The 12026-nt window shown below is 40.5% G+C and overlaps 1 long non-coding RNA gene across 1 annotated transcript; it reads left to right on the top strand.

Annotated features, from left to right (window-relative positions):
• Window positions 1–8591: 8591 nt before the first annotated feature.
• On the top strand, window positions 8592–11072 carry LOC106023953. Its single transcript, XR_003778025.2, has 7 exons — window positions 8592–8632; window positions 8712–8832; window positions 8975–9041; window positions 9156–9221; window positions 9642–9725; window positions 9857–9994; window positions 10644–11072. It is a non-coding gene; the product is annotated as an uncharacterized LOC106023953 (long non-coding RNA).
• Window positions 11073–12026: the final 954 nt, after the last annotated feature.

The raw sequence follows: 12026 nt of genomic DNA, 5'->3' as shown, positions 1-12026 counted from the left end.
AGATCCTCGATTTGATCGTTTACAGATTTATTTACTCTGTCATTAATAAGCGAACTAGTAAGAATATCAAGGAATTTATTTGTAATCCGAGAATTTATAGTACGGCTTTTGAAACTCATTGTTTGGGGGGCAAGTGAATTTCTTGTTTTAACGGTAAATGTAATAAGACAGTGATCCGATAATCCAGGATTTTGGGGGTAAATTATTAGATCTACAATATCTATTTCTCGTGACAGGACTAAATCTAAGGTATGATTGTGGCAATGTGTTGGACCTGAGACATGTTGGATAAAACCCATTGAGTCAATTATGGCTTCAAAGGCTTTATGAAGAGGATCATTGGGGTTTTCCATATAAATATTGAAATCGCCAAAAATTTGAATACTATCTGCCATGACTACAAGGTTAGACAAGAATTCTGGAAACTCATTGAGGAACAATGTGTATGGCCCGGGGGGCCTATAAATAGTAGCTATGTAAAATGATTTATCGGCCTGGTTAACTTTCATGAGTAAAACTTCGAAAGAATGAAACTCTGTGATATGTTTGAGAGTAAGTTTATATTTACTGTCATAAATATTAGCGACACCCCCTCCTTTTCGGGACGCACGAGGGATATGATCACTAGTATAGCCAGGAGGAGAGGCCTCATTTAAGGCAGTGAATTCATTAGGCTTTAGCCACGTTTCACATAAACCAATAGCATCTAGTTTATGATCAGAGATTAATTCATTTACTGCAACTGCCTTTGGAGCAAGAGATCTAATATTTAGGAGTCCCATTTTGAGATGGGAAGTGATACAATTATTTTTATTTTTGACCGAGGTGGAGGAAGGCTTTATCTTAATAAGGTTGTTTTTGTTAGCACTACCTTGTTTAACTTTTCTCAGCCTCCTGTCAATGTTGAGTGAGACTCCTGTCAATGTTCCTAGACAAAAGAAGAGCACCACTCTTGGAGTCCGTCGCTCCTCAGCAGATCAGGCCTGGCCCTATTTCTGGGAGAGTCCCAAAAAGAAGGCCAGTTATCTACAAACTCTACCTCCTGCGACGGGAAGAACTCCATTTTCAGCCAGCGATTGAGCTGTGCAAGTCTGCTGTAGAGCTCGTCACCACCCCTAGCTGGGAGGGGGCCAGAGACAATTACTCGATGCCTCGGGTGTTCAGGGGTGAGTAGTTCTGTTAATTATGTTCAAAAAGAGTCCCGGTGTAGAAAAGTTGGGTAAGAGGTCAACAGACAAATATTGCGTTGGTAAAACTCTAAAATAGAATTTTGACCAATTAGTTTATATCGAGTAAATTCAAAAAAGTTTGGCAGGTAGCCAGGTAGGTAACAGCAGGCAGAGTACAGCACGTCAACAATCCCACAATGCAGTTCGTCTCAGGAACCAAGAATTGACATTGAGGCCGAGTGATATTAAGCCAGGACCCATATTAGTGCTTTATGCAACTGACTGTGGGGGCCATTTCAGTACAGTGAACTCATTGTCATGTTCAAGAAACCAATTTGAAATGATTTGAGCTTTGTGACATGGTGCATTATCCTGCTGGAAGTAGCCATCAGAGGATGGGTACATGGTGGTCATAAAGGGATGGACATGGTCAGAAACAATGCTCAGGTAGGCCTTGGCATTTAAACAATGCCCAATTGGCACTAAGGGGCGTAAAGTGTGCCAAGAAAACATCCCCACACCATTACACGACCACCATCAGCATGCACAGTGGTAACAAGGCATGATGGATCCATGTTCTCATTTTGTTTACGCCAAATTTTGACTCTACCATCTGAATGTCTCAACAGAAATTGAGACTCATCAGACCAGGCAACATTCTTCCAGTCTTCAACTGTCCAATTTTGGTGTGCTCGTACAAATCGTAGCCTCTTTTTCCTATTTGTAGTGGAGATGAGTGGTACCCGGTGGGGTCTTCTGCTGTTGTAGCCCATCCGCCTCAAGGTTGTGTGTGTTGTGGCTTCACAAATGCTTTGCTGCATACCTCGGTTGTAACAAGTGGTTATTTCAGTCAAAGTTGCTCTTCTATCAGCTTGAATCAGTCGGCCCATTCTCCTCTGACCTTCAGCATCAACAAGGCATTTTCGCCCACAGGACTGCCGCATACTGGATGTTTTCCCTTTTTACACCATTCTTTGTAAACCCTAGAAATGGTTGTGCGTGAAAATCCCAGTAACTGAGCAGATTCTGAAACACTCAGACCGGCCCGTCTGGCACCAACAACCATGCCATGTTCAAAATTGCTTAAATCACCTTTCTTTCCCATTCTGACATTCAGTTTGGAGTTCAGGAGATGGTCTTGACCAGGACCACACCCCTGTGCATTGAAGCAACTGCCATGTGATTGGTTGATTAAATAATTGCATTAATGAGAAATTGAACAGGTGTTCCTAATAATCTTTTAGGTGAGTGTATACGGTTGTTTTAATTGCTCGAATACTATTGAATACTATAAACAATTAGTACAAAACTTCAAAACTGGGTAAGGAAACTCAAAAAATTTCAATTCCATGTGTTTGGCGCGACACCAACATGTCTCATATCCCAGAGTATACAATATCTCCTGTCAAGCACATCCTGTAGGACTGCTTCCTTTCAAGACAGAAATGGGCTTTGGCCAGGAAAAAAGTGATGATCATCATTTTACATTTCAACAAGACAACATCCCGAAGCACACATCTAAGTCAATGGCTCGCAAAAAGGATGATCACTGTCCTGGAATGGCATATTCAAAGTGTTCATAAGTTTGCATACCCTGGCAGAAATTGTGAAATGTATTTAAGGATAGTGATCATATGATGTGCCATCCTGGAGGAGCTGGACTACCTGTGCAATCTGAAAGGGCTGTAGTTACCACCTCATGCTACCAGTAGTGGCAAGGACACTTGAAAACTGCAAAACTAGAAAAGAGTCAGTCAGGAAGGATAAGGAGAAGTTTAAGTGATTTGGTGTTATGCTGTGACGATTTTGTGTTCCCTTCATTTTTTTTTGTGTTTAACTCTGGACCTGAAAGCCACTTCCAATAAATGTTTTCATTGCAAGCCCCTAATCAGGGACTTACCTAAACCTGGGAGACCAGGAGGGTGTGATTAATGAAAACCAGCAGGCTCTGGACCACGTAGGATATTAGTTTAATATACTTGGCATAAGGAATGCAGTTGAAAAGGTTCAGTGAAGGGTCTGCCTCACTGTGCGTGTCAGGTGAACTTTCAGGTTGTTTTATGAGTCGCATAAAATAAATCAGCCTGAACTCATTTTGGAGATTATTCCGAAATAACCCCTTGGGCCCTCTGAACTTACACTTAACACCTTGGTGTACCAAGTGCAAACCAACTTTTGGTTCTAGTGTCCAAACACACACAAGAGTCTTGTTCAAAGCATCTCAATTTGATTACCGCAAGAGGTCTGCTTTCAGTTCCATGAATTTGCATATTATGCAGACAAAATATACTCAGAAAACATCACAAACATTCCCAAAATGTTATCCTAACTACAGGAGCACATCAGTCTTGGCGGCATCTTGAATCTGGCCACGGGCCAGCAGATATTGTAACTCTACAATCCAACCCTTAGAAGTGTGTGTGAACTTCTCTTTGTTGGCGACTGGAATCTCACTTCGTCAGAATGTAATCATTCTGTGGAAGGTCACCCGGAGAGATATATTTTTTGTGGATGCACAAAGCCAAAAATAAGCCAGGGTCCCCAAAGCGGTATATGGAATGATACATCTGTTTATTGGATCATAATAAAGTCCATACCTAAATTGTTAAGATCCTAAGAAAAGCATATTGCATGAAGTGTAACATCTGTGAACATATAAATACCGGCTTGCATATTGGAATGTGTGGCTTATACTGTTTTTTGAGGCTTTCAATTATCTACAGTGTATAGATGAAACGTAATAAATTGTAGCCATTCAAGTAGTATATTGCAGGTTTTGACCTTTTTGTGTTTTTACAGTGAGGTGAGAGCTGGTCCCAATGGTGAATACATTTGTTTTGCTTTGCTAAATGCACCACTGAGCACAACAGTGCTTTAATTTAAGTGCATAAGACTAGATGTAGAACCTTACGTTTTTAACAATATTACAACCTTCCCCAGTCATTTTGATATCAACGGATGTCATACTGAACTATCAATTACATTGCCCACCATTACAATCCAGGCGTAATAGGATCTGTCAAATATTTTACGCAGACAGGCAGGAACTTACATGACCTCCGTAGCCGTGCAGGACGGCCCTCTGGGACGAACCTCAACACTCCTCAAGTGGTCTGGTGGAATTACCCTGGACTCCAACTGCACACACAGGCAATGTCTGTTGTAAACCCTCCCGATTGGCTGCATTCCTATTATTTAACCAATCAAAATAGATTGAGTTTAATGTAATCTGTTGGAGGTGGGTGTATTTGCTGTAACAATAGGCAAGAAAAAGTTCCCAGTATTTAAAATAAAACAAGTTGTCATGCTCTACAGTTCCTCATTCAAATGAATAGCATGAGGTGTAGTGAGACTTCCAATCTGCAGACCAAGTGAAAGGGACAGCCATGTTAAATATTTACAGATGATATTAAGTTGTAAACAGCCAGAAAAGACTGATACTGTTTGGACTAACAGAGGGTGTGATGTTCTCTAAACAGTGACTTATTTAACTACAAGGAGCATAGCTATTGGTCATTATTGACTGTAATAGATGCATTTTGGGATTATTCCCCAAAATGTTGTATTATTTATGTATGTGCCCATGTCATCAAAACCTTCAAAATCTTTTAAACTTTGCATTTCATGGCTAACTGAAGTATGATATTTATTCTACTTTATACATTATGTACATATTAACAACACATTACACATCCACCTTTTCTTTTAGTTAAAATTGTAATAAAACCAGACAAAATTGAAATGAAAAAAATTTGTAGGCAAATGTGGGTCATTGCTGATAGAAAGTTCCTAAATGTGTGAGATTATCCTTCATGCCACATGTTAGAGAGGACTGTTATACAAATGTCTGTGATATTTCTATAATTGGGTCTTACCTTTAGTGAAGACTACAGAGTAGGTGGCCACCAGAGTCAGCAGGAGACAAAGCTTCATGGTAAAGAGGTATTTTAACCATAAAGGGACGTCTTGGTGAACTGGTTAGATAAATTAACTTAAATGTAAAAAAGGTCTCTGTCCAGTGGTGAAGGATGAACTACTGATGATAGACTAGAGAAATATGGCGTAGCTCCCTCAGCATTTATACAATATGAAAACAAATCATGTGGTTGATATATTAGAAAGTTTCCTTCCTCGTGTTTGTGTGTGTTCACATCATGTTTGACAAAAGGTAATCATCAGCTGGTCTGTCTCATGTGATTGTGAGGGTCAGGAAAAGAACAGGGGCCATCTTAAGGTTGGAAACACTTATGATATATACAGTAAACGGCTGTTATAGGTCTTTAAAACCGCTAAACACATGATAAATACAGTGTCATATCACAAGCTGATGACTAAATATTTATCCTGCCTTTCAACTCAGAAACACTGAGAATAAAAGAGGAACAGACTTGGCATACGTAAAACTGCTAAGTCATTTCTTACAGTGGGCCAGTTTCCCAGAAAAGTCACAATTTAGCTTGGGGCCAAGTGCATACTAAAACTGATAAAGAATATCTATTTTAAAATGGATTGGACTACTTTTTTCAAGAAAACATGCCTGCCTTTTTTCTCTACATGTGCTTTCCTTTAAACTAAAGTAAGCTTGGGTCTGTGATTATCTTTCATGTAATTTTTCTTAGGAAACTCTTGGCACCATAGGGTTTTGGGATAAATATTTGTAGGCATGCAAATCTTGATCAGCTAAGAATATTCTAATCAGTGTCGAGTCTGAAAGGATTTTGAATGAGTTCTTATGATGCAAATGAAACAACACCAGCTTCTGAGTGCATAACAAGAACGAAGCATTAAGACTGCTTCCAATAAATGTATCTGTGGCGACATCACAATGCACTACAGTGCAAAGTCATCAGCGTTCTGAATTTGGCTATTTAGCACAGGTGGCTGGGAAACCCCCGGAGCTACTGCATAGCAAAAAAAATTATAGTCGAAAAGGGGGATAAATAGTCAAAAAAACTCTGACTCTGGCAACAGTCCTTTGCGTATTTTACGTGCTTTACGCCGCATTTGAAATTGATAATCGTTATGTTTTGATAGATGACGGTAGAAATGAGCAAAATGAAATATGCAAGCGGTGCTCAAAAGTGCAGCAATAGACAAGCTTGCTTAAAAAAATAACAAAAATGACGTCCTTATTTAGACAAGACAGAGAGGATGCTATCATTAGCGCCTCCACAGACAAAACACTGCCACCGTCGGTATCTACCAGCTTCGCGTTTTCCCCAGCAACCAGCCTTCCAAAGTTTTTTTCGTCCACAAAATTTGTGACAAAAATATTAGTAAAATAAATTTTTTTTCAGTAGTAGTTGACGAAACAATAACTGACTAAATACTTTTCATTTTGTTTTACACACCGTTTAAAATGAGCGGCTAGTAATGAGTGAACATTACTAGCTAGCTAGCTAAGTTTTTCATGTTGGTTTTGAGCGGCCACTAACCTAGAAAATGGTTTTAAAACAGTAAAATGAGCTAGCTAGCTAGCTAATACGGAGGAATACTCCATGCAGCGGGGGAGTCAGAGGCAGAGGGACAGTCACCGCAGCGTTAGCTAACGTTAGCTTCTTGTTTCATCTGGGGTCTAATAAACAGTGTAGTTTGTAGCAATGAAACAGACAACACCACTATTCAACAATGTTTTTATTTAAATACAACATTAGAAATGATAACTTTTACACACCTGATAAACGTGTCTTTCTGAAATGTCTCTTTTAGAACAAAAATGAATAGAAAGACTGTGCTTGTCTCCTTATCAACCTTAAGACGAAGGACACGTCTAGACGTTCAAAAAAGGCATCATCAAATTAGGACAGACGACTGACATGGACAGGAACAGGGGCAGATGACTGAGTTCTTTGAGGACACTGCCCCACCCTATTTAGCTGCACATGCAATGCCAGTTGTTGAGGTGCAAGTTGTTACTGAAGATGACATGGAATTGGAGGCAGATTTTGATGATGTGTACATTACTCTGGATGAAAATTTGCTGTAAGTATTTCACAAAAGTTGGTATTTTTACATGTATACACAACACCCATTAATTCATGTTTTCAAAATACGAGATTAAATATTGCCATGACATTTTATGCTGAATTTAACATGCATTGACATGTCCCACCATTCTCAAAACCATTGACCGTACATAGTCCACTATATTATTAGCATTATTCAATGATTTTTGTGAGATTATGAAACAACACCCTAACACATTCTGCCAAAAAAATGCAATAGTACTCTACGGTTGAGCTGAAGTTCTACTTGACCATTATGACCTGTACTTTTTCCTTCCTTATACTTCTTCCCACCTTGGGGCACCATTCAGGTTAACTTTCAGCCCATCTTACTTGCTTATTTGTATACATTGTAGGCCTATACTTGTGCATGCTTTAGTCCATGTGATTCCTTTTTTGATGATGAATAAATACCCTTTTTCTTTCTTTCTACATTAAGGATGCCTTTTCATCTAATTGAATTTCAGGCAAGCGAGGACATTGCTGTTGTGCCAGTTGACTGGTATGATGACGGGATGGTGTACTGGCCCAGCTTTAAGAGCACTGAACGTGTGAAACGGGCAGCTGCTAACGAGGAGAAGCATGAGCCAAACTGGCCAAGATATGACGTAAAGGTTGTCAGAACTTGTGGTATGCCAATTCATAAAATTATTGTTTAAAAATAATTTCATGGTTGCTTCTCCTTATGCTTGGAATAACCTATTCTTTCTATTTTCTGAAAATGCACTTGAAATTGTCTTTGCCTTGCATTGTTTAAAATGTTCAATTTATATCTGTTGATGCTATTCTTGGCCAGGTCTCTCTTGTAAGAGATATTGTGTTCTCAACAAGACCAACCTGGTTAAATAAAGATAATAATGATACTAACAATTATTCACGAGTGAGGGAAGGATGGAACGGGAGATTGACAGATGGATTGGTGCAGCTTCTGCAGTAATGCAGTCAATGTATCGGTCTGTCGTGGTGAAGAAAGAGCTGAGCCGCAAGGCGAAGCTCTCGATTTACCAGTCAATCTACGTTCCTACTCTCACCTATGGTCATGAGCTTTGGGTCATGACCGAAAGGACAAGATCCCGGATACAGGCGGCCGAAATGAGCTTTCTCCGCAGGGTGGCCGGGCGATCCCTTAGAGGTGAGAAGCTCGGTCACCCGGGAGGAGCTCAGAGTAGAGCCGCTGCTCCTCCACATCGAGAGGGGTCAGCTGAGGTGGCTTGGGCATCTTTTTCGGATGCCTTCCTGGATGCCTTCCTGGGAAGGTGTTCTGGTCCCGTCCCACCGGGAGGAGACCCCGGGGAAGACCTAGGACACGCTGGAGGGACTATGTCTCCCAGCTGGCCTGGGAACGCCTCGGTGTCCCCCCGGAAGAGCTAGAGGAAGTGTCTGGGGAGAGGGAAGTCTGGGCATCCCTGCTTAGACTGCTGCCCCCGCGACCCGGCCCCGGATAAGCGGAAGAAGATGGTATGGATGGTACAATTATCATCATCAATAATAATATTCTGTGCAGCTCTACCGCTAATTTGAAACTATTACATTTTAGACAACTACAAAGACGCCATCAGGCTAATGTACCAATATGAGACCGGCTGCAACACCTCTGAGCTACAGTCTGAGGCAGAGCAGGAGTGGGAGCTGCCAGAGAAACAAGTCAGGAAGCCAATGTAAGTGGGTTCGGTCTTGTTTTTGTTATGTTTCTACACTAATAGGAAGGTTATTTCCTGTAGCATTCTAAAATATATGTATTATATGTATATTTGGTAATTTTGGGATTGCAATAACCAAAATGATATGGTTACTTAACAGCCATGACCTTCCAACTCGGCTGGTGTATCAGTTGGAGCCTCAAGCCCAAACCAGTTACACTGGCAGAGTAAGGAATAATCTCTTAACATCAAAATAACAAAATCATAATATTAATAATATAGATATGGTTAACCTTGTTAGTGCTAAAGATATTCCCCTCTCCTTGTATCCATTCCTCCAGCTCCACCATCTCACCGAGTGCCAGGCAGCAGAGTCACTACTCCTCAACCTGGAGGAAACTGTCTAGGTAAAGTGGCCCTATCTAGATTAACACAGCAATGGTCAGTCTGTTTCAAATCAACAGATTGCATCTGCATTACCATATCAGATTTTCTGCATACTCTAATTAAATTGTAACTTTCAAAAGATCAAAATCTCAGCCAAATATTTTGTCAGTTAAAAACATCTGCATTCATGCAATATTGCCTGAAAAGTCTCAGCATCCAGGATGCAATATTAAATTAATCATCATAAAATTCCACTGAAACACATTGTTTTTCAATGGCAATGGCGTTGAAATAGGTAGTTCATACCAAAATGTTGAAACATACAAATTCACGTTCCCCATTACCAGAGATTTTTTGTTTGCCATTGTTTGGCCCTGTAGCTCGCAGCATACCATTGGTTAACAGACCACATCCATTTAATAGCAATCTCTCTCCCTTAGCACCTGACCATGGGGCCAGACTGCAACACCCTTCACCACCTCAACTCCCTGCACCTGCATTTAACATGAGGAGTGTTACTCAAGGTAGGGACTGATTTCTGAAATATTAGTGAATTGGAAGGCCCTAAAGTGTATTATTAGTCATGTTTAACAGATGACCATTTAATAATAAAAAATTCCCACACTCTCACTCCGCCCAACTCACTATGGGCCAGGAATGGCAGTCCCTCCTCACCTCCCTCCACCCCCCGCACCAGCCCACAACATGAGGCGAACAGAGGAGCCCTCTTCAAGCCTGGCCTACAGACCAACATGGCGAGGGGGAAGAACGACTGATACCATTCCCTGCTCTGGTGAGCACTAACTGACAAATCCTCAGTGTCATGCTGTGCCACAGATTTTGGAATAACATCCCACAACCATCCCATATTTTCTTTAAACTTTGTCAATAACTTTTGTCATTAACTATTGTCAATAACTAAGGTCAGTATTATGAGTAATGAGGATAAACACTGAAACGTGATATATTTTATACACTACATTTTAGCTATATTTCATGTGTGTCAACACATGAGACTAAACGCAAGTAAATGGAGTTTACCCACCGCTCAAATGTCAGAAATAGAGTTTATCCATTTGTTAAGAGTTTACCTCCAAATAGAATCTATGTAGGACCCTACCAAACTTAAAATACTGATTTATCCACATACAATTGTGCTCTGATCAAATAACCATTTAATACCACTGATATTCTTTGAACATTTTGGATGTCTTTTTTAAACATCCGATAGCGAAAGGTGCGGCAAACCTTACCCTGATCACAAATTCATAGTTTACCCACCTCTTATTTTAACCACCACAGCCCTGTTTATAACTTCATAATCATTTATAGTCATGTTTTTATTTTAATTTAATCTCCTTAGTACCTATCTCATATATTGTATTGTGTAAGCATAATTGGCTTTGGATGCCACATACATAAACATGTCTGTTTGATTACAGGTGCTGTGAGGAAAAACACAATGACACGGTCAGCCACGGACGCAGAGGTCACCAAGCATGCAATCAGGTGGTTCAACTTGGCAGCGGATCGGGCAACGAGGAGACGTGTCCCGCCTCAAGCCACACAAACGGAGTAATAGGAGAAATAATTAATAAACAATATTTTTATCGAACTTCTTGTCGTTCACCAGTTATTCATTTTCTGATATTTTAGCTGTGCGTTTCATTGAAGTTTTAGTCTAATGGATAAAATATTTTGTCTGCACCGACCCGGGCCTATAAAGCACTAAATTAGGTTTTGACAACAAAATGAATGTAAAGTAGCTTAGCCAACGTAGTCTACTTAACAAAAACAGAATAGAAAGAACTTATAACTTTCCATAAATGTAAATGACAATTTGATATTTCCATTGAGTAGTGATTACTTTTGTACAGTAAATTGATGTCTTGACTTGAACCTTTTCTGTTAGGCCTATTGACAATATTGTTAGGTTAAAAATACAAGGCAATGCAGATTTAAGATTAGGCCTATATTGCTGGAGTAACCTAGACTAGGCCTAGTGATAGAAATCCTATGGTTTAGTTTAACCTATTTTATCCTACAGCAAGAACAGGTCTAGGGATTTTGAAAATGAGAAAAACAGGTCCAAAACGGACCCGGACCAGATGAGCCAGGAATTTTATGAGGCCATTACAGGTCCGCGGCGGATGTATGTCTCAATTTGCGGGTCCCAAATGGACCCGCCGCGGAGGCAAGGTTTTAATCGCGGATGCGGAGAAGATGCAGTGCGGAGCCGCGGCAGGTCCGCGATCCACCTTCGTTGCGGATCCGTCACTGCGCCTAAGTGGACGCCGATACGGGTCCGCTTCGCGAGTCCGTTCCCGGAAGCCGCAATACCTCCGCAGCGGTTCCACCGCGGAGTCCTTTTGCTGTGTGGTTAGACTCCTACCCAAAAAGACTGAGTGCTGTAATAAAATCAAAAGGTGCTTCAACAAAGTATTAGTTTAAGGGTGTGCACACTTAAGAAACCAGGTTATTGTGAGTATTTTTTTTTTTTTACCCCTCAAAGATTTCAGTTTGTTTTTCAATTGAATTGTTCACAATATAGCTCATATTAAAGGTGGAAAAAGTTGTTTCATTCTTTTACATCACAAGAACCTGGAATTTTAACAGGGGTGTGTTGACTTTTTATATCCACAGTATAGTTAAAGGTCGACAGACATCAGTCTATTGATGTAAGAGGCAGTGGTACTGTATAAGCTAATAGCTGATATACATTTAGAGTGGTTTGGGGGAGGGGCCTCGAGCTCCAACCTTCAGGGGAGGCTTCTACAAAGTATGGGGTGCCACTGCTATTCAAAGCCAGGGACACTCAGATAACA

This window comes from Esox lucius, chromosome 24 (genome assembly GCF_011004845.1).
Source record: "Esox lucius isolate fEsoLuc1 chromosome 24, fEsoLuc1.pri, whole genome shotgun sequence".
Classification (NCBI taxonomy): Eukaryota; Metazoa; Chordata; class Actinopteri; order Esociformes; family Esocidae; genus Esox; species Esox lucius.
Note: the sequence above shows the minus strand (reverse complement) of the source record. Positions and strands in the feature narration are given on the sequence as shown.